At 42.8% G+C, this 20,405-nt stretch overlaps 1 long non-coding RNA gene across 2 annotated transcripts in view; it reads right to left on the reverse strand.

Annotated features, from left to right (window-relative positions):
- The window catches only part of LOC123289357 (uncharacterized), a 55,768-nt gene extending 37,888 nt beyond the window's left edge, over window positions 1-17,880 (reverse strand). The window contains exons 1-2 of one of the 2 annotated variants that reach the window (XR_011506311.1): window positions 17,698-17,880; window positions 12,018-12,079 (exon numbers count right to left, since the gene is read on the reverse strand). This is a non-coding gene — a long non-coding RNA (uncharacterized lncRNA). Of the gene's footprint in view, window positions 1-12,017; window positions 12,080-15,540; window positions 15,657-17,697 lie in introns of those variants that run through there. The other variant, XR_011506312.1, reaches the window with a different exon arrangement.
- Between the last annotated feature and the right edge of the window lie 2,525 nt (window positions 17,881-20,405).

Genomic DNA, 20,405 nt, shown 5'->3' on the forward strand with positions numbered 1-20,405 from the left:
GTCTAAATTTGTATTATGAACCTAAGAACATTACCCCAAAATATATAAAGCAAAAAACTGGCAGAAATAAAAGAAAAATCCACATGATGGTTAGAGACTTCAACATGTCCTTCTCAGTTACTGATAGAAAAAGCAAACATAAAATCAGTAAGGATATAGATTTGAACAAGATTAACAAATGGCCCAATGGATAGATATAGAACAGTGGGCCCAACTAGTGTCAAACACACATTCTTTTCAAATACCACAGAATATTTACCAAACTGTCCCAAACCTGAGACAAAAATCAAGTTTCAAGAAATTTCAGAAGATTTAAGTGATACAGGTTATGTCCTGACTAATCACAGTATAATTAATAACAAAAAGATAACTAAAAAACCCTTATGTTTGGAAATTAACCAATACCCTTCTAAATAGCTCATAGATTAAAGGAGATCATGAAAGTGAGAAATATTTGAAGTGAATGACAATGATTTTTTGTAAACTACATATCCATTTTTGCAGATGAAGAGCTAAAGCCACACTTAGAAGGACATTTATGGCCTTAAATGTGCACATTAGAAAAACGAGAAAGGCTAAAAAACAATGCTCTCAGCTGTCATCTTAAGAAGTTAGAAAGAGAAAGAACATCAAATTAAACCCAAAGAAACTGAAGAGAGGAAAAAATAAAGATCAGATCAGAAATTAAGTTAAAAAACAGCCATATGAGAGAATCAACAAGGCAAAAGGTGGTTCCCTGAAAGACCTAATAAAATTAACAACCCCTTGCAAAGCCAAGAAAAAAGCAAAAAAAGGGAATAAAAAAGGACATCAACTACAGTGTCTCCAGACATTAAAATATAAGTGAATATTATTAACAACTTTGCTGATAAATTTGAAATGATAAATTAAATGGACTAATTCCTAGAAAAACATAACTTAGCAAAAGGATTGGGAAATCTGAACAGTCCTATATCTATTATGGAAATTGAATATAGCCTGATATTGTTTCATATAGCAATATGTTGTAACCATTTCCTTATGTTATTAAATATACTTGTTCCGTGACAGAGGACATGTATTATAGTAATTATAGTAGTTAGTTAAGACTGGGATTTCATTTAAGCTTTCCTTATTGTTCACCATGTGACCTTTGATAAATTATATAACCTCTTTCATAATTTTTTTTAAATACTGACCTCGTAGGTGAGATATCATGTTAATTTAGTACAATGCCTTGGATCCCATAAATTTTTGATAAAGATAGCAATGAGGATGTTTAATGACTGCATAGTAGCTTATTTTCCCGTCTTATAAATGCTACAAGAAAATCCTTGTTTATCTACCTTTACACATATCCCTAATTCTCTCAGGATAAAATCCTGGAAGTGAAATTGATGGATCAAAAGAGACTCATGATGCCTGGGGCCCAAATGTCCTTCAGAGAAGCTGAATCAGCTGACACTCCACAAACAGTATAAAAATGCTCATTTTCCTACACCCTTGTCCACCTGGATATTATCCTTTTATATTTTTGCCAATTTGGTAGGACAAAGTGGCAGATCAGCATCATATTTATTTTGCATTTTACTTATTATGTAGTAAGTATGAACATTCATTATATCTACTGGCATCTGTGTCTTTTCATAAACTGCCTTTTCATATCTTTTAACAGAGCAGAAGAAAGGGAGAAGAACTGGTGCAAATTGCACAATCCTGGTGGTCAAGGGTCCCAAAGCAAAGACCCAAAGGTCCCAAAGCAGTTGGTTCTCAAACTGGCCCCCATCCACAGAGGGCAAGGAGAGACTGAAGAAAGAGGTGGACCACTCCAGATTGGTAGGTAGCAGATGTAATAAGCGAGGAAACTTACTTACGAGGCTTGTCTTGGGCGGCCACGAGACAAATAGGTCTCTGCACCTGACCGCCAGCATCTCAAGAGCTTTTATGGAGGCTTAAGTGGGTTCAGTCATGTATTCAACCCAGATGATCTCAACAACACCTTACTCTCTCAAGGCTGTGTCCCTGAAGCAGCGCCTCGTGTTTGAATGGTGGGCGGATCATGCATCCCAAGGACAGGGGAGGGAGGAGCCTCCAATTGCCTGGGTCCAGCTCCAGGGTCAACCAGCCATCATGTCCTCTCCATTATTTTCTCCAACAGCAGCATCTGAAAAATTTTTAGCTAGACTTCCCTTTCTGGAAACGCAAGAATTATTTGCTCACATGGACCTTCTTGACAGCCCTTCTTTCAACCATTTTTCTCCTGGGATATTTGCATTTTTTCATATTGATTTATAAGAGCTCATTACAGAGTATATGGTTTACTTTTTAATTCTGCTTAGAATTATTTACTTTCATTCTCATTTAATCATGAAAGTATTAGGCCGTGGATTTGTCTCTGCAATTTTGGTCATATTCTACGGGTCCTTACAGGGAGTGTTCTCATTATTATCTTCTCAATTTTTGCATCTGCAATTTGTTTTTCAGAGTATCTGGATTTAGGACATAGATATAGAAGAGAAAACAAAATCAGAACAGTACAATTACCAACTCATATTATCTGTTAGGTTTTGATTCTTTAATAATGACAGAATATTAAACAAAGCACATAAAACCATACCACGAGGATATTCTCAACTAGAGTGGTTGGGTCTTTTTTCCAATTCAAAGGTTAAAAGAAAAACATATGGGAACAGGGAGAGAAGATAAATTCTGAAAGGCAAAAATTATACATATTCATTGTCAGAAGTTGTATGTAGTTGAAACGACATTGTGCCCATTATCAAATAATGTTTTGCCATACCAGATGTAACCTATAATGCTCACGTCTCAGAAAATGAGACAATTCCAATGTCAGGCTGCGGACGGCCAACAGCTGTAGTTGAGTCTTAAGCGATCCCAAGTGAAAAACATGTCACCACAACAAACTTCCCTGGGGTCAGTTTTACTGGGACTAGAAATTATTTCCATGATTAACAATGTACCAGCGTTGTTTATATTGTAGCATTGACAGTTCAGAAATTGTTGATGTTTCCAAAAGAGGCATCTGATAAGAGATTTTGAAATTATTTGAATTGAGAACAGCCCATGGCCTCTTGTCAAATTAAGCTCCTAGTAAATGCCTAGAGAGAGAGGGCATGAGGAAGCCCAGAACAGGGCCTGCAGGAATGCAAAATTTCATGAACTGACTGGAGGTACTGACTGAACCAAGGAATTTACTAAACTTTTCCATGGCATCTTTTCAGGTGAAAGCTTCTTGTAAAATCTGTGCAATATCTAGAAAAACAGGCAAGCTTAATTCTGCTTAATCATGTTTGTCAGTGTTTGTCAAAAAGATGAAATTGTGCCCCATCTAATGAGATGCAGTAAAATGGGCTATGAGAGCTTGGAAAAGCAAGATAACAAAACACAAAATATACAACTGCAAAAGGGATGCTGGTTCTGGCCTCTATTTTGGCACAAGTGAGTCTGTTCCCATCAAAGCCTAACTATAAGAATCGGAAGCACTGGCTTTTTTCAAATACCAGAGACACAGAGGATTTCTTGACATCAGCATTTCCCAAACTGACTTCCCACAGAATCCTCATAGCTCAGCACCCATTTAACACTGGTCTGGGAAGCACCTTTTGGAATTCAAACCAGCGAAACCCTGGGCCGCCAAAGCAGAGCGTGTGAACTTAACCACTCTGCCACAGGGCCAGCCCCTAAATTTGTCTATTTGCTAAAACTTGTTTGTATCTCCCAAAATCAATACTCAGGAACTCTTGGCTTCATTCACTGACATTTGAAAAGCAGGGTGAATTCTGAGTTGCCCAATGCTCGCGTTCCCAGCTGAGGTTGAACAAGGCGATGTTCTGCCTTCTTGTTTCAGATCTCATCCTGTAAACAAATGTCCTTTCCATGGTTTATTTAGTGCCACGTTTTCCACATTGTTGTGCTTTTTGTGGTGCTTTCACAGGGCCCCAAGCATAGTGCTAAAGTGTGTCCAGTGTTCCTCTGCACAGGGAGGCTGGGAAGTGCCTGAGGGAAAAGTAAATGTGTTAAGGAGGCTTCCTTCACACACGAGTGATAGTGCTGCTGGCCACGGGTTCAGCATCAATAATCAACAATGATATTAGATAAGGTGTCTTTAAATAGAAATGCACATAAACAAGGTTATGTTGATCAGTTGACAAAGACATTGTGACCAGACGCTCACAGGAACCTAACCCTGTGTTGCCCCTAGGAGCAATGACACAGTACTTGCTAATTCAGTGTTTGAGGCAACTTCATAGAACATAACTACCAGCAAATAACAAGAATGGATTATATGTATATAAATGAGCCAGAGGAACTTTAGGAGTTTAATTTTTCAAGCTGGAGAAATGAGCTTTATCTTATTCAGATAAGAGCCTTCTCTGATAGCCATTCATTTATTCAATCAATGAACATATATCGAGTTCTATGTGCTGGGTATAAAGTGGTAGCAAACACAGACATTGTCCTGAGTTTCTGGAAGTCTGTGATCTAGCAGGGAAGGGCCACTGTTCCCATATGTTGTATAATGCACAACCTGAGTGGGGAACACAGATGCAACCAAATAATCACATTAACCAATTAATAATCACAAACTTGAATAAGTGCTCTTTAGGAAAAGAACATGGTTCTCTAACGAGGAAGGCCCCCAACTTACACGGAAGGTGGGAAGTGGGGAGGATATTCCAATCAGAAAACACAGCCTGGGCAAAGGCTTGTAGCAGGAAGGAGCGTGACATTCTGTAGAAACTGAGAGAAGAACATTGTGCCTGAAGCAAAAGAAAGAAACGAAAAATGGTCCAAAATAAACCTGGAGAGACAGGCAGGCGGTGAATCACCCAGGGTCCTATAAGCCAAGCTAAAAAATGTTGGTTTTATTCTGAGTGCAAGGGGAAACCACTAATGAGGGGTGATTAGATTACTTACCTTAAAAAGATTGCTCTGGTTACAGCGTAGAGAAGGCAGAGAAGGTAGTCAGAGTCAGTGTAGGGAGAGCAGTTAAACTATCGTAACCTCCCTCGTGTCCCTTACAGTGTAATTATAGCCTAACAAATATATAGCTATCCATGTGCAGATTGGACCATACGCTGAGGCAAGAGTGATGAGAAAAATCAGCCTGGCCATCATCAAAAGAGTTTTATATCTCTTCTTCTAGAATTTATAAACCATGGGAATAATGAATTTCCTTTCAGATGCATACTTAATCTTCTTTACTCTGACTTTCCTCATCTTTCAAAAGAAGTGTTTGTGTCTCCCTTCAAATGTATACCTTGTTTGTCATTATTCCTCCATTGTCACAAAGTCTGCGTAAGTCACTTTTTCAATGTATACTATCAATATTCTTAGGAATACAAAGACTTCCCTCCTCTGTGGATCCCAAAGCCATTTCTGGAAAGGATGGAGGTGTCAGGGAATCTTGAGTTATCCCCTGGAATTAAAGGTAACCCAGAAACTCATGATTTAAGACATCTGGCTTTTGGCTGTAGATGGTCTCTTCACTTTTTCCTGTATGAAGACTTTTAAGTAAGTGTTAGAAGCTGTATTTCAAAAGAGAAGGGGAGGAAGGAAAGGGGAAGAGGGGAAGAAACTGGAACAGGAGGAGAAGGGAAAAGAGAAGGCATCTCCTACCCGTGTGACCTTATCTGGTCCTCGTTTGACCAATGACTGTAAATAGACATTTTTAAGATAAGCATGGAAACATGAATATGGACTGTGTATCAGATGATATGGGGACATTTTGTTAGATGAAATAAAGCCATGGTGATATGCAAAAAAAAATTTTTAAGTCCTTCTCTCAATCAGAGATGCACTGAAGCATTTATGGGTAAGATGACATGATGTCTAGGATGTTTTATAGTACTCTAGAAAAGGGCTAAGATAAATGAAATGTGATTGACAAAATGCGAATAATTGTTGAGGCTGGGTGGCGGGACACGGGGATTCACTCTACATAGGACATACTATACTTTTCTCTTAACTTTTGGTATGTTCTTGAGGCCGAGGAGACAGAAGCCAAATAGCAATGGGCTAACGAGTGACAGGGAGATACTCTGCGTTTTTGATATCTCCAAGTCCTCTATACACTTTTATTAAACACTAGGCCTTGTTTTAACTGGGATTCAGGAAATTTAGAGGGTGCATCGTGTTCGTGGTTGGGAGGGGATATAATGCAGCCTCATTTCTCAGAAGACAATGGTCCAGGAACCACAGCGGGTGGCCAATAGCACAGCCCACAGCGGTCCCTGGGGAAGCACGAGCACAACCAGGAGCCCTGCGATCCTGGAGGCCAGACAAAGGTGACAAGCAAGGAGCAGATAGATTCGGGGACTTGTAATGATTCCTTGCAAGCCCCAGAGATGACTTGAGGAGGAGAACCTGGTAAATGTATGCAGTTCCAGCGTTCAGCAGAACGAGTGCACAGACTCAATATTGGGGCTTCAAAGGGAGAGGTTATGCCTTGAGGCTGGACAACTGGGGAGCAAGAACAACACGTGCACACACGTGCACAGAAACACTGACACTTAGACAGCACTGACCTTGAGCCGTGCACTGCTCTAAGCTTTTTACATACACTCATTTCATCCACATTTCAACAACTGCGAGTAGATATTATTATTTATAAACGCAGGAACTGAAGGACAAAGAGATTCTGTAATTTGCCCAATCCAGCTAGTGAGGAGAAGAGCTGGAATTCTCACCAGGTCATCTGACTCCAAAATCCATGCTCAACCTCCGTTCTATACCACCTCTCACAACACCACACACACACACACACACTTTCTCTCGCGCTCTCTCCCTCCGTCTCTCTCTCTCAGAAAACAACCAGATGGACATTCACTAGTAAGTTTTTGGGTAAATGTTTTTTTCCTTTGTGCTTGTCTATTTTCTAGGTTTTACGAGTTGAACATGTATTACTTACATTTTCATTTTTTTAATCTGTAAATATATTTTTTAAGCGAGGCCCTTCCTTCTTTAAAAATTCCCAAAATATTAATGTGAGATTTTGCCTAGATTAAGGGAAAGAAAAGTTCCTTCTCAAAGCATTTTGATTTCTGCTCAGGAAAGCCTGTTTTCTCAGAATAGAAATGGCCTACGAGGTAGAAAATGTGACTGTTAACACGGGGAAAACATCAGGAAAACCCTCACACGGGGTCAGAGACCTCTTCCACTACAATAGAGAGAGACAGCATGAACAGAGTGTGGTGCATTGCAAATATGGCCCAAATTTTTCTACCCCAGTATCCACACTCCTTGGCAATGGGACTTTGCAGCTCTTCCCCACAAGACATGGGGTCCCTTCTGGAGATCTAATGTACATCATGGTGAGTACAGTTAACAATACTGTACTGTATTCTTGAAAGTTGCTAAGAGAGTGGATCTTAAAAGTTCTCACTATAAAAAAAAAGGGTAACTATGTGAGGTGATGGATGTGTTAACTAACCTTATAGTGGCCATCACTCCTCAATATATACATAAGTCAAGTCATCACATTGTCATACATCTTAAACTTACACAATGTCATATGTCAATTATATCTCAATAAAGTTGGGGGGGGGTCTATTTTTCCATCACCTTGAATCTGGACTTGGCCACAAACCTTAATTTAGCCAAGAGACATTGACAGATGGGAGGCAAGCAGAGACCAGAAAAGCACTTGCTCCCTGTGGTTTATCTTCTTGCCGCTCTTAAAAGCTTGAGGTACCGTGTAAATGAACCCAAGCTGGCCCGCTGGAAGATGAGAAGCCAGGGGGAGAAAACCACGGCTCGCTGGCTCTCAGCCTGCCAATCACCAAATATGTGAATGAGGCCACAGCTGCCCCACCGACCCAAAGAACTGTGAGCTAAAGAAAACAGTTGTTTTAAGGCACTCATATTGAGTGGTTTGTTACACAGCAAAAGCTCACTGCGACAGATTTATATTTAAGCAAAGTATGCTAAGGTGTGTATATATGTCACTTCCAAGAACTACATCTCTACGTTAAAGAGGCAGAACAAATAAAGTCTCTTTCTTAAAAAGTCCTTTTTTCTCTAGAAATTGTTTGCTCGCTTTTTAAGACATTACAAAAGAATAGAGAAAAACTGCCCCCTCAGCCTCAACTAAGGAATCGTTATGATTAGACCCGGAATTATAGCCCCAACATTATAAATAAAAGGGGAGAGTCCACCACCTTCCTTAGTCAGAATGGTCCCTGGTAGAGTGCAACACAATGGTCTCCCTCCAGGAGCTCGGCAGGAGGCTACAGGCAAACCCCAGGGTCCTCTGACCCCTGATCACCAAAGGAGCAATTCTACCTTCAGGGGCTTAGGGCCAGTGGGACAACAGAAGATCCTGCTCCTTGACAGGGAGCTGGAAGCAGTGTAGGTAACATGTGGGTATCACTTGGCATTGCATGTAACAGAAAATCAAGGACTCTGATACTTGGTGTCCTGAAATACCCATTTCAAGGCAAAGAAGAAGATTTAAAAGTAGGGTCTGGTCCAGAGTGGAAAGGCAACCCCAGGTTCAGCAGAACTAGACGCCTGGCCTTAGGAAGAAGCATGGAGGGGATCACATACAGGATGTTCTAAGGACGCCTGCCCACCCTGATGCCAGGAGAGTCACGGAACTTATCACAGACCATTTCTCAAGCAGGTAACAAGAAGGGAAAGACCAGTGAAAGAGAAATGAAAGCCATCAAAAATACTTGTTATAGTTCTATTTTACCTTGAACCGGTGCTGAGCCACACAAACAACATAGTATTAGAAGAGCAAATTTGCTGTGGGAAATAAAAGATTTGGGAACACTCATACTGCAGATAGCTGCAAAACTCCTAGTGTGACAGCCGATTACCATTATCCACAGACATTTCTCTTCTTTCTCATGGCCAAGAAGACTTTCTCACAATTCAAATGTCACTCTACCCAATTTCATCTTCATACTATTTTTCCCTCTGTTCGTATTGCAATAGGGAAATGAGCATGGCCATCAGGTAAAGATAACATTGTTATTTCTTCTTTAGTGTCATTCCCTCTGAGGATATTTCTGAACCATGCGTTTTTTAAATGTTACTTGTTTAACAGTATGAAGCACATAGGGTTTTTTAGGAGGCTATAAATAAAATAAATTATGGAAAATATACACAGTACTGTCAAAACAGAACAGCCCTTATGAACTACATTCTTCAGATCTTCTCTTTCCTTGATCTCCTCTATGGTCACACAGTGGACCTTGTCACGTCCTGAAACAGTAGTCACTAATTTAGACCATAACTTCCCAATCTTCTGACCTTTCAGAACCTCCAGTCCATTGGCCCCTCCCCCCCAGCCCATTACATTTCAAGAAACTATTGGTTCCATATTTTGTTCAATTCCTCACATTTCCCTGACTAAAGTCTAGCTCTGGATACATCCAACTATCCACCTTCTCCACGCATGTTTCTGAGCTTTTGCCCATACTTGAGAAAAGTCCCACAAGGTTTCTCTAGACAGCTTGCTCTCCCACTCTGAGCTACCGCTACTTAACGCTTAGACATTTTCCCACTCTTCAAAGCTTCCATCTCCCCTCTAACCTCCTCACTCCCAGCAGATAATCTCACCTCCAACCAACCATGCAGAGAAAAGACACTCCAAATGGAAATTCCCTCAACTTGCCTTTCCTCCTTCCCTCCTGTTATAATTAGGACTCTCTCCTGTTTAAAAGCAATCCCTCCCACCTGTGTTCTGGATCCCATTTCCCCCATCACCTTAGGGCCTTCTAGCTAGCTATTCACAGCCCACGCCCACCCCAACCCCACTTCCCATCTCACTCTTCCCTGCTCACTCCTTCAGGTCAGCATTTGAACATGTCCAAGTCTTTCTCTGCCATTTTACTAAAAAAATGTCATCTTGTTTCTCCACTCTTACTTCATCTATCCCCTTCTCTTTTCCCTCCTTCACAGAGAGTCTTCCAGAGAGTTCCATACATTAACTCTTTCTGTGCATCACCGCCCACACACAACAGTCTTGATTCCACTCCTACAAGTCCCATGAAACAGTTGTCACTAAGACCAACTATGATCACCATGTTACAAAATCCAGCGGAAATGAGGACCCGGGAAAATCTCCAGAAGAAACTTAAATTGATCACCTTGCCATGATTGTCATTTTCCCTTAGACAAACTGTAATATATAGACATTATAGAAACTGTCACCTTACACAAAAATCTAACAGAAAAACAGTTTGCAATCACATTTATGGATACTAACAACAAAAATTTAGCAAAGTTAGATTTTAAAAATAGATTAAAGAAACTTCATAATATATAAAGCGTGCTAAAGAAAACCTCAGAAAATTTGTTTGGATTTGGTTTAGGCTTTTTTTAAAATATATTTTATTTTTTATAGCAGTTTTAGGTTCATAGCAAAATTGAGTAGAAATTATAGAGAGTTCTCATAAATCCCCTTCTCCTCACACATATACAGTCTCCCCCACTATTAGCATCCCCCACCAGGATGGGGCGCTTTTTTTTACCATCGATGAACCTACATTGACACATCGTTATCACCCAGAGTCCACAGTTTACATTACAGTTGCAACGTACAGTAATGTAATGTATACTATACATTCTATGGGTTTGACAAATGTATAACGACATGTCTTTATCATTGTAGTATCATACAAAATAGTTTCACTGCCCTAAAAACCTCTGTGCACCATTTCTTTATCCCTCCCTCACCCAACCCCTGGCAACCATTGATATTTTTGCTGTCTCCATAGTTTTGCCTTTTACAGAATGTCATACAGTCAGACTCATAGAGTACTCAGCCTTTCAGATTGGCTTCTTTCACTTAGTAATATGCATTTAAGGTTCCTCCACGTCTTCTCATGTCTGGGTAGCTGATTTCTTTTCAGTGCTAATAACATTCACTGTCCGTACATACCAGATTATTTATGTGTTCACCTACTGCAGGGCATCTTGGTTGCTTCCAAGTTTTGGCAAGTAGGAATAAAGCTGCCATAAACATTGTGTGCGGGTTTTTGTGTGGACATGTTTTCAATTCATTTGGGTCAATACCAAGGAGAAAGTTTGCTGGATTACATGATAAGAGTACGTTTAGTTTTGTAAGAAACTGTCAAACTGTCTTCCAAAGTGGCTGTACCATTTTGCTTTTCCACCAGCAGTGAATGAGAGCTCCTGTTGATCCAGGATAGTTTGTTTTTACAGAAATAAAATAATTCTATGCACATTACTCCACACCTTCCCTTTTTGTCTTAACACAAAGCACGGACATCTCATTAGTTAGTGATAAACATCAAATTCCCTTGTTTTAATATTTGTGAATATGTATATGTGTGCATATATATATATGTATGTATAATTTTATATAGCTAGGATAGTATACATGTTATTTTTTTCAAATCCTGACTCTTCCATTTTGCCATGAGCACTTTAAAACCTCAATGCCTCAGCTTTCTCACCTGTAAAATAAAGATAATTTAGCGAGTTTACAGAGTTAAGGTATATAGTGTGTTTATAACTGGACTAGGCATACTAAACACTAGTAAATGTTATAATTATAGGGAAAAATTGTTAAAGATGTCAGAATGGACCAAAGAGATTTCTGAGTGTGCCATATAGCAGGCGCTTCCAGGTTATAGCAACCTTTCATTGTTAGGGAGCTATTTTACAACTCTGTAAGTTGCAGAAAATGGGGAATCATATAAATTATTCTTGCCCATGAAAACGCAAATTCATTGTGTCCCACGGAATATAATGGATTACTGCCTCGTGTTTTACATCTATTTATAAATTCATTCCAACATTCCTTATTTGCCTACATAATGTGTGGTTCTGGGAATTTCCCTTTGTGTCAACTGTAACATCTTACTGGTTCTCCCATCTTTGACACATGTTCATTTTATATTTGTATGAGAGTCATGATGCCATATCTTTTTAAAGTATCCTTCAACACTTATAGTATTTTTTCAAGAAAACGGTTGTGAGTCAAAAATATATTCTCACACATGCAAGGGCGCAGATATATACATAGAACATAGAACACATACCTTCATTGTTAAAAGTGCTTGAAGAAATTGGCACATTGAAGCACACATCTTCATTAAGAACTCTAGAACAGCAAAGAAATGAAGTAAAACACTGAATTCTTTAAATATAAATCATATAAATAATTATGGCTAGGAGCTGGCCCCGTGGCACAGCGGTTAAGTGCACACGTTCCCCTTTGGCGGCTTGGGGTTCGCCAGTTCGGATCCCAGGTATGGACATGACACCACTTGGCAAGCCATGCTGTGGCAGGTGTCCCACATACAAAGTAGAGGAAGATGGGCAGGGATGTTAGCTCAGGGCCAGTCTTCCTCAGCAAAAAGAGGAGGATTGGCAGCAGATGTTAGCTCGGAGGTAATCTTCCTCAAAAAAAATAAGTAAATAAATAATTAGGGCTAGAGGATGCAAGGAAAAAAGAATGTTTTGAAAATAACATATACTATTTTTCAAATAAATTTAACTACAATAATCTGGAGAGGATTCCAAGAAGACGGGATACAGTATACGACTCTGACAGCCTCCCATGCCCAATTCCCTTCTTAGGTAGATGGGAAACCCTATTCCATAACTACCTTGGAACATACAGAAGAATTTCCCCTACCTGCCTGAAAAACTTTCCACAGAAAAGGTACAGTTGAGAGTCGGGTGGACTCTCTTTTCTCTTTATACCTGCTTTGTTCCCCATCAGGACTCCCAAGCTGAGAATTTTCCCTTCCGGCAGCTCCTTTCTGCAGGTCTTGCCAAAAACAGACCTTCCGCCCACAATCATCTGCTTCAACTAAGGGGATCTAGCAAGGGCCAGTTAATCTCTGATCCGTGTATGCGCAAAAATAATAAGTTTGATTTGTCTCTTTTTGTAAGCATAAGAACACTAAGAAACTGTAAGGAATGTATACTATCTTTACCCAAAATGCTTTGTCAGGAAGAGAATCTGCAGAAAATGTATTTGTTTAAAACTTGCAAAACAAATTAACGTGATTCTGACTCAGCAATGTCTGAGCACTTACAAACCCATAAATAAGCCACACCATCCACATCAAGAACATTTCTTGAATGAAAGGTAAGTGGCTATGGGGCCGTTGGTGGGTATCTTGACCAATGAAGGAATTAGTATAAGAGTGACTTCACAGCCCTGCTATGGGAAAGCATGCTAAGAAACGACGAGGAATTTACCTCAGGTATGCCCATATTTTCTACTTTACAAAGAAAAGATACAGTATACTTAAATGCGTAATTCCTGAAATGAATTAATAAATATAATTCTGCCTCATACGGGTACAACTCTAAGAAACGTCAAGGAATCCATATCATTTCCACTCAGAATGTTTGCTTCTTGGAAAGAAAGACAGGTCTTTCCCCAAAAAGGTAACCAGATATTATTTCCCCAAAATATGCTAACCAAATACTAAGTCTTCTAAAAAGTTCACATCTCTCTAGACCACATGGCCCAAATTTTGTCTGAAAGGACCAGATAGTAAATACTTTTGGCTTTACAGACCAAATGGTCTCTGTCACAACTATTCACAGTTGTGCAAAAGACTGACGACATGTCAACAAATGGTCACGGCTGCATCCCAAGTAAATTTATTTACGAAATCAAGCAGAGCCCCAGATTTGGCCCTAGGGCCATAGTTTGCTGACCCCCTGCTCTAGACCTTACCTCTAGAACTCACAGTTTACACAAAACAGTGTGACGAGGGAGTCAGTAAATACTCCCCCCCACACCCCCACCGCATCCCGGTGTCCCTGTTTCCCAGAGCTCAGAGCTCCGTGCTCTCCCTAGAACTGTTTTCTAAATAGCCCAATAGTCCCTCAGGCAAGGAGAAGAAAATCTCTCCTTTGTCTTGCTTGTTAGTATTCCAGATTGTTCCTCAGAGTCAATGAAGAAGAGAAGATGCAGAGAACATTTTCAGAGAAATCTTCTGTAATGTGTGACTTAATCTCACTTCAAAGGGATCCTCTTCTAGCTCAGAGAAGGGCATTTTAACCCAAAGCACCACTTCTTCCTCACAGGAAATTAAGTACCAGCGTGGCTTAGGCTGCCATCTTGTGGCTAATTGGAGGAAGGAAAGGGAAAATCGTTGGACCCAGACACTGGAACAAGCTGGAAACGTGTGCTTCGTAACAGGCCTCTGTAACATGTACCAGATACTGGGGCTATACAGGGAGTCAAAACTCAGTTCTCATCCTCAAGGAGCTTACAATCTGTAGGAGAGAAGATAGATATTAATCCAAAAATTTGCAAAAAGATAAGTAAAATTACAACCATGAAAAAAGGTCTGAAGGAGCTTTATGTGGTGCTCTGAAAGTGAATAAAACAGATTTGACCTCGGAGGGAAGGTGGAGAAAGCGTCCCTGTGGATGAGATGATTAAACGAAGGCCTGAAGCTGAGGAGGGACCTACCAGGTGAAAAAGCGAGGGAAGATGATTTTAGAGAAAGGGAACAGTGTCGTAAAAACTTGGCGGCGCGAGGGAAGCAAGGCAGAGTGTGGTATGAGATGAGGCCAGGGAGGCACAGAGGGGCCAGGTTGTGCAGGGCCTCAAAAACCGTGAAAATGGGGGAGGTTTCTTTATCCTATAAGCAGAGCGAAACCATAAAATGGTTTCAAGACGTGACAAAATCAGATTTACATTTCAAAAAGAGCACACTGTATCAGTCACAGTCCAATCAGGAGAGAGAAACTACACAGCAATTTGGGAAAGTTTAATATCAAGAATTATTAACTATTTAACAGGAGATTGGAGTAACGGGGGACTGGCCTACAAGAAATCAAGATATAGGCTCAGCAGACATAAGGATCAGCCACTCCACCTTAGATAGCAGATATAAGGAAGCGCCTCCTGCTCCCAGTGCTGAGCCCCAGACCTTGTTGGGGAGGAACCCACCATCGCTCCCTGGATAGCAGAGAAGTCACAGTGGGGGAACTTGCTGAAAATCCCCCCTCTAGGGTGCAGGGGGTTGGGGGGGGGAAGCCATTCAAAGGGAGGGAACTCTCTGGAGGCACTCCGCTCTGAAACCACCCAAAATGGGAACCACGAGGAGCTTCTGGCACTGGGTGCTGCTGGCCATGGACCCCTACAAGAGCTGGGCTCAGGAACCTGGTGCTGGAGAAGCCGGGCACTGGAAAGGCCGCGCGATCTGCAGGAGCCTGTGGAGTAGCATGGGCCTGACTAGGAACGAAACCTTCCCTCCTCCAGTGTCTCTCCAGTGCCCTCTACTGACAAAGTTTAGCATCATGCAGCTGGCAAAGCAAAAATATTTAAAGGACCCAGCAATGCACTATGGATTTGAAGCTGAGAGGCCATAAATTGATAACCAGCACACATTGGCCTCTAAGTGGAGAGCCTTCTAGAAGAGAACCAAGAGTGGACGCAAATAGACCAGTTAGGAGGTACTTAAGTAGTCCAGGAGAGAGACGAGAAAGTGGTCATAACCTATAAGGGGCTAGACAACATACACCAGCAAGTTCCCCATGGACTGTGGGATGGACACCAAATAGCATGGTTTATGTTCCTTTGCTCACCAGACTTGCAGAAGAGCTGCCTCAGAAGGCGTGGCTAAAAGAGCAAGGAGGGTCCGCTGTCAGGGTCTTGGTCTTAAGGCAGCACAAGCTGTACTGAGTCAATTCTTTGTACACAGTAAGGCACAGGAGGAGCATTGCTCCCAAGAGACAGACTTAACAAACACATGAGTGCAGTGCAATCAAAGCCACACCCAATGCATGCAAATACTACCGCAGCCAGGCTTACAAGAGCAGGCTTTTGGGTCCAAAAAGTTACCAAAGCATGACTTCTGACAAACCATCACTCCTATTTTTAAAAAGCTTTTAAACAAATGGCCTTAAAAAAAACCACAGCAGCAAGCCTGGAGTTCTGGTGCTTCATACAGGCCTTCAGTTTACCTGCTGTCTCAAAACCATCAGCGGGGCAAGGTCCAGGTGAGAGGGCTCAAGTGCCGCAGCTTGTCTGTAAGGGGTCTCCCCTCATTTCTCCAAAACATTAACACTGCCAGGTGGGAGAACCTGAGTACTAACTGAGAAGCTGAGGTTGAAGTAAATTTGCCTACAACTAAAATTTACCACTCAAACACAAAAACGAACAAGAGTTTATCAACGGCTCCTTCTTGGGCGGTGAGCCTGAGGATGGGGAGAGGGGTGGGGCAGGTGACTATTGCTTTTTTAATAAACTCTTCTGTGTGGTTTGATATTTTTTTAATCAGGCTTGAAACGAAGGTGCAAACGAGCTTTCAAATGGATAAGGGAAAGCTGTTACATCATGATGACACTCAACTAGAATTTTAATTACTCAAAGATTACCCTTGGGTCTGAAAACGACTTGAGGACTTTTTATTATCTGAGATGACTAAAGAAGTTACAGGATCTGCCTGAGATAGTCAATAGGGAAGGACACAGTTCCCCTCTGCTGGCACTCCTTTGAATTCAGCTCTCTCAATATAATGGCACCCACAGGAAGCACACTGAGAAAGAACTGCTTAGAACTGAGCTCTGCCCGTGGGTGGAACCAGGATTTGGACAAGTCTGAATCTAGCGGTAGCCTCAGTTTCTGCAAGAGTTGAGCAAGCTCTTCTCTTCCATGAAAGGTTTGCTTGCTCCTGCAAGTTGATTTGCACAATGCTGCAGCATCAAACCAGAACTCTTCCTCTTCGGGAGGCATGAATCAATATTTCAAAATGAGTAGCGAACCAGACCATCCTGGTGCATTTGCAAAGGAGGATATGGCTTAAAACTCCTTGAATCCATCATCCTGCCTATAACGAAGACGTGAAAGGCTAAGCGTAGAGAGCCCTGATGAGCCTCCACCGAAGGCAGTGGGTGGGTGTCTGAGGCCTGCCTCTAGCTTCAAGCTTAGGGAAGGGGATCTGCGCAGGATCCCTCAGAGAGCTTGCAGTTCAGGAGTAGCTGCGAATTGTCCTCTGACTCCCGCCTGGGAAACCCGGAGAACAGTGGCGCCTTCCAGGTGTGGCAAGTTCGCAGGGCTGATTCTTTCTGTGGAGCATTTTCAGAGGTTCCTCATTCAATGCCTCTCCTCCAGCAAGCCCCTAACAACACCCCCTCAACTTCTGCATCTTAACTGTACAGCCCTAACCCCCTCTGCAGAGGGCTCCTCGCCTCTGGGAGAAGACCTTCTTAAGGAGAGTTCTTTTGCAAGTGACCACCACACCAGCTCCTATCACAGACCCACTTGGCCCAAAGAAAGCTCACTCATCATTACCCTTCTGTCATTTTATCCACAGCTTGTTCCTAAATCTAATTCGACCTGCGGAAAGAAACTGCTCTTGTCTCACCCGCAAAGCTTTGATTTAACAGCTTGCCCGCCAGCCATAAATAACAGCACAGTTCAAGGAGAGAGTATTGGTACTATTATTGCAAAGAAACCAAAAAGAATTTTTTTATTTCTGATGTGCGTGGGCGGGGCTGCAAAATATTCTATCATATGTGCATAACTATATTTTAATTAACAAATTCCCTATTGATATCAGATTGCCACCAACTTTTTTAATTAACACAAAATTCTAGAAACCAAACTTCACTCAACGCGCCACCCACGTGCAGAACTGGGCTCCTAACCCACCGAGGGAGAAACGCCCCGCCCCTCAGCCCTGGGAGCCGGCGTGCTGGAGTCGGCGCCGCCACCGTCGCGCCGCAGCGCGCATGCGTCACCTAGCCAGCACTGTTCGCGTCCATGTTCCCCGCTCCGGTACACCTCCTTCAGGAAATGCAGTCTTCACTCCTCCCGCTTCCTTGCCGAACCTGGTTCAAGATGGTTAGGGGCTGCATCTAGAACCGTCCCTGGGTAGCACGCCCCTCCACGACCCGCCCACACGGAAGCGGGCACTCTCCGCCACCGGGGGGCTGGGCGGGGCTCCGAGCAAGGAGGGAGCCTATCAGAGCCGAGGCCCCGCCCCCTCGCGCCACTATCTCCGGACTGGTGGGGTGATGTACTACCTGAAGATTTGTTGTGAGGGTTAAAAAAAGTACGCACGGTTCCAGATGCTTAAAGAGCATAAAGTGTAGCGATTGTTACCCGCCTCCATGTCTAGTCATCTTCCTTCCGGTGGCAGTGGTAGTTTGGCTCTACCTCTCCAAGATTAATCCTGTGCCCTCAGTCATCTTCCACCTCCTGAAGAACTTCTGAGCAGTTGCCACTCCTGTGGCCTTCATTTGATCCCTTTCTAACTGGAACTTCTTCAGTCCGTCTCCCCCATCATTTACACACAAATATCCTCCTGTTCTCTTGGCTCCTTACTGCTATAGCTACCTCTCCTTTCGCTCTTCCTGTCTCATGAAAACTGCAAAAGGTTATCACGTCCGTCTCTTCTTCATCCCTCCCACCCCATCTGCTTTACTGGCATCTGGCTTCTTTCACTCACTCCACTAAAACTGCCCCCAGCAAGGTTTTGAGTGGCCGTGTCATTAAACCCAGTGAACGCTTTTCCGTGCTGCGTTCTCTGCAGCATCTGCCACATCCCCCTGCAGTCTCTGTACACCCCTCTGCCGCTCCCTCTGGTATTCATAATGCTCACGCTCCTCGTTTTCCTACCTCTGATTACTCCTTGCTGTGAGTTTGTCTTCCTTGCCCTGCCTCCCCCTGCTGGGTCCCAGATCACACCAGTCCTCTGTTTCTTTCACTCTCCACTCGTCCATGGATGAGCTTTCACGTCACTGGCTTGGTGTGCCAGTGACTCCCAAGCCCATACCTCTAGCTCAAATCTTTCTTCTGAGCTTCAGACTCTTCAGACCACGGGAAACTCAAGACTTAGCACCTCCAAACCTGCTTCAGCTTCTGTGCATTATCTGTCTCCTGTGTTCATCTGTGGCTGGCATCATGTGCTGTCGCAGGTCAGAAATGGAGGCGGCACCTTAGACTCCTCCATCTCCCTCATGCCCAGTTGTGGGTCAACTCCCTTGGGAAACAGACACTGAGACTTGTGGGCAGGTGGTTTGTTGCGGGGAGAGTGGTCTCAGGACCAGCACTGTGAGGGGGCAGGGAGGGAGATGGGGTGGGGGGCTGGAGGGGGCATTGAACAGCTGATGCAGTTGCAACAGTGGGCTCAGCCAGTCCTATGGTGACCTCTGGAGCTGGGATAAGCCTTCAGAATTGTTACACGCTGAGGCAAGGGATGGGACACATACCCCCCAATTAACCTCTCACTGGATGTGGGCCGCTCTTAGGAGGGGGCTTGACCTTAGGTGAGGTGACTTTCTTTACTGAGGGCTATTTCTGGAGAGGGACTTGGCTGATGGGCATCAATCATCAAAACTCCCACTGTCTGGAGGGAGGAGTGCCTGGTCTTAAAGAGAGAACCTGGGCATCACCCCACAGTCCCCAGTGACATCTTAATACTCAGTTACTGACCAAGCGTTTTACCGATTTCTACATTTTAGTTTTCAAATGAAATCCCTCCCCTCTTCAGACAACTCTCCTTACTATTCAAAAATACCTGAGCATCTATGTGCACCAGGCACTGTGGAAGGGACAGAGTGATGGGTCAAGTACACACACTTCCAGCTTTCAAGATGCTTTGTCTAGTTGGAGGGCGAATAATCATCCAAATATATACTTTAAAACCATAAGTGTTCTGATGAAAAATTAAAAGTGCAGAATGCTATGAGATCATATTACAAGGGAGGCTTGGCCAGCAGGTAGAGGAGTCGAGGCAGGGAGAGCTTCCCTGGAGAAGTGTCGTTGGAGCTGGAATCTGAAAGATGAGTGGGCGTTAACCAGATGTGTGCTTGGTTATTGGGAGCTGTGGACAGGCTACGGGGTCATCTGCCTATGCAAAGGTCCTGAGACAGGTGGGACAAGCCACTGGAGGATCTGAAAAAAGGTCAGCATGTCTGTGTCAATGAAAATAATCCATAACCAATCTATAAATCAAAATTAGGGTGAGTTATGAGCCAGATCTGAGGACTAGCCTAGCCTGGGGCCTTCCTTCCTCAAGGAAAGAAGGGCACCAAAGAAGTGGGGTGCACAGAGTGGTTATATACCATCTTGGAACAAAGAGCATACCTCACATATGATAGGAATGTCTCTTTTACAACAGTCACGAGATTGCCTAGCCAGCACAGCACAGCTATTCACAGAGCAGGTAGTAGGTCTGCTATCTTGATGGACACAGCAGGGTGGGCACAGCAATCAATTCCTAGCCTAGGGAGAGATGCTTATCCTTAAGGAAATGCCAATGTGGGGGAAGTTGCGTCTTTATCATGAGGCCGTTTACTCTCGTCTTTGGGACACAGCAAATGCTTAAAGCAGATGTACAATGCATGCTCAACAGCCATGTCAGGCCCTTTTGGAAAAACAAGGTCAGACCAAATTAGGTTTACACCAAATAGCTTCCTCATATACTCCAATATATCCTATTGCT

This window comes from Equus asinus, chromosome 10 (assembly GCF_041296235.1).
Source record: "Equus asinus isolate D_3611 breed Donkey chromosome 10, EquAss-T2T_v2, whole genome shotgun sequence".
Lineage (NCBI taxonomy): Eukaryota > Metazoa > Chordata > Mammalia > Perissodactyla > Equidae > Equus > Equus asinus.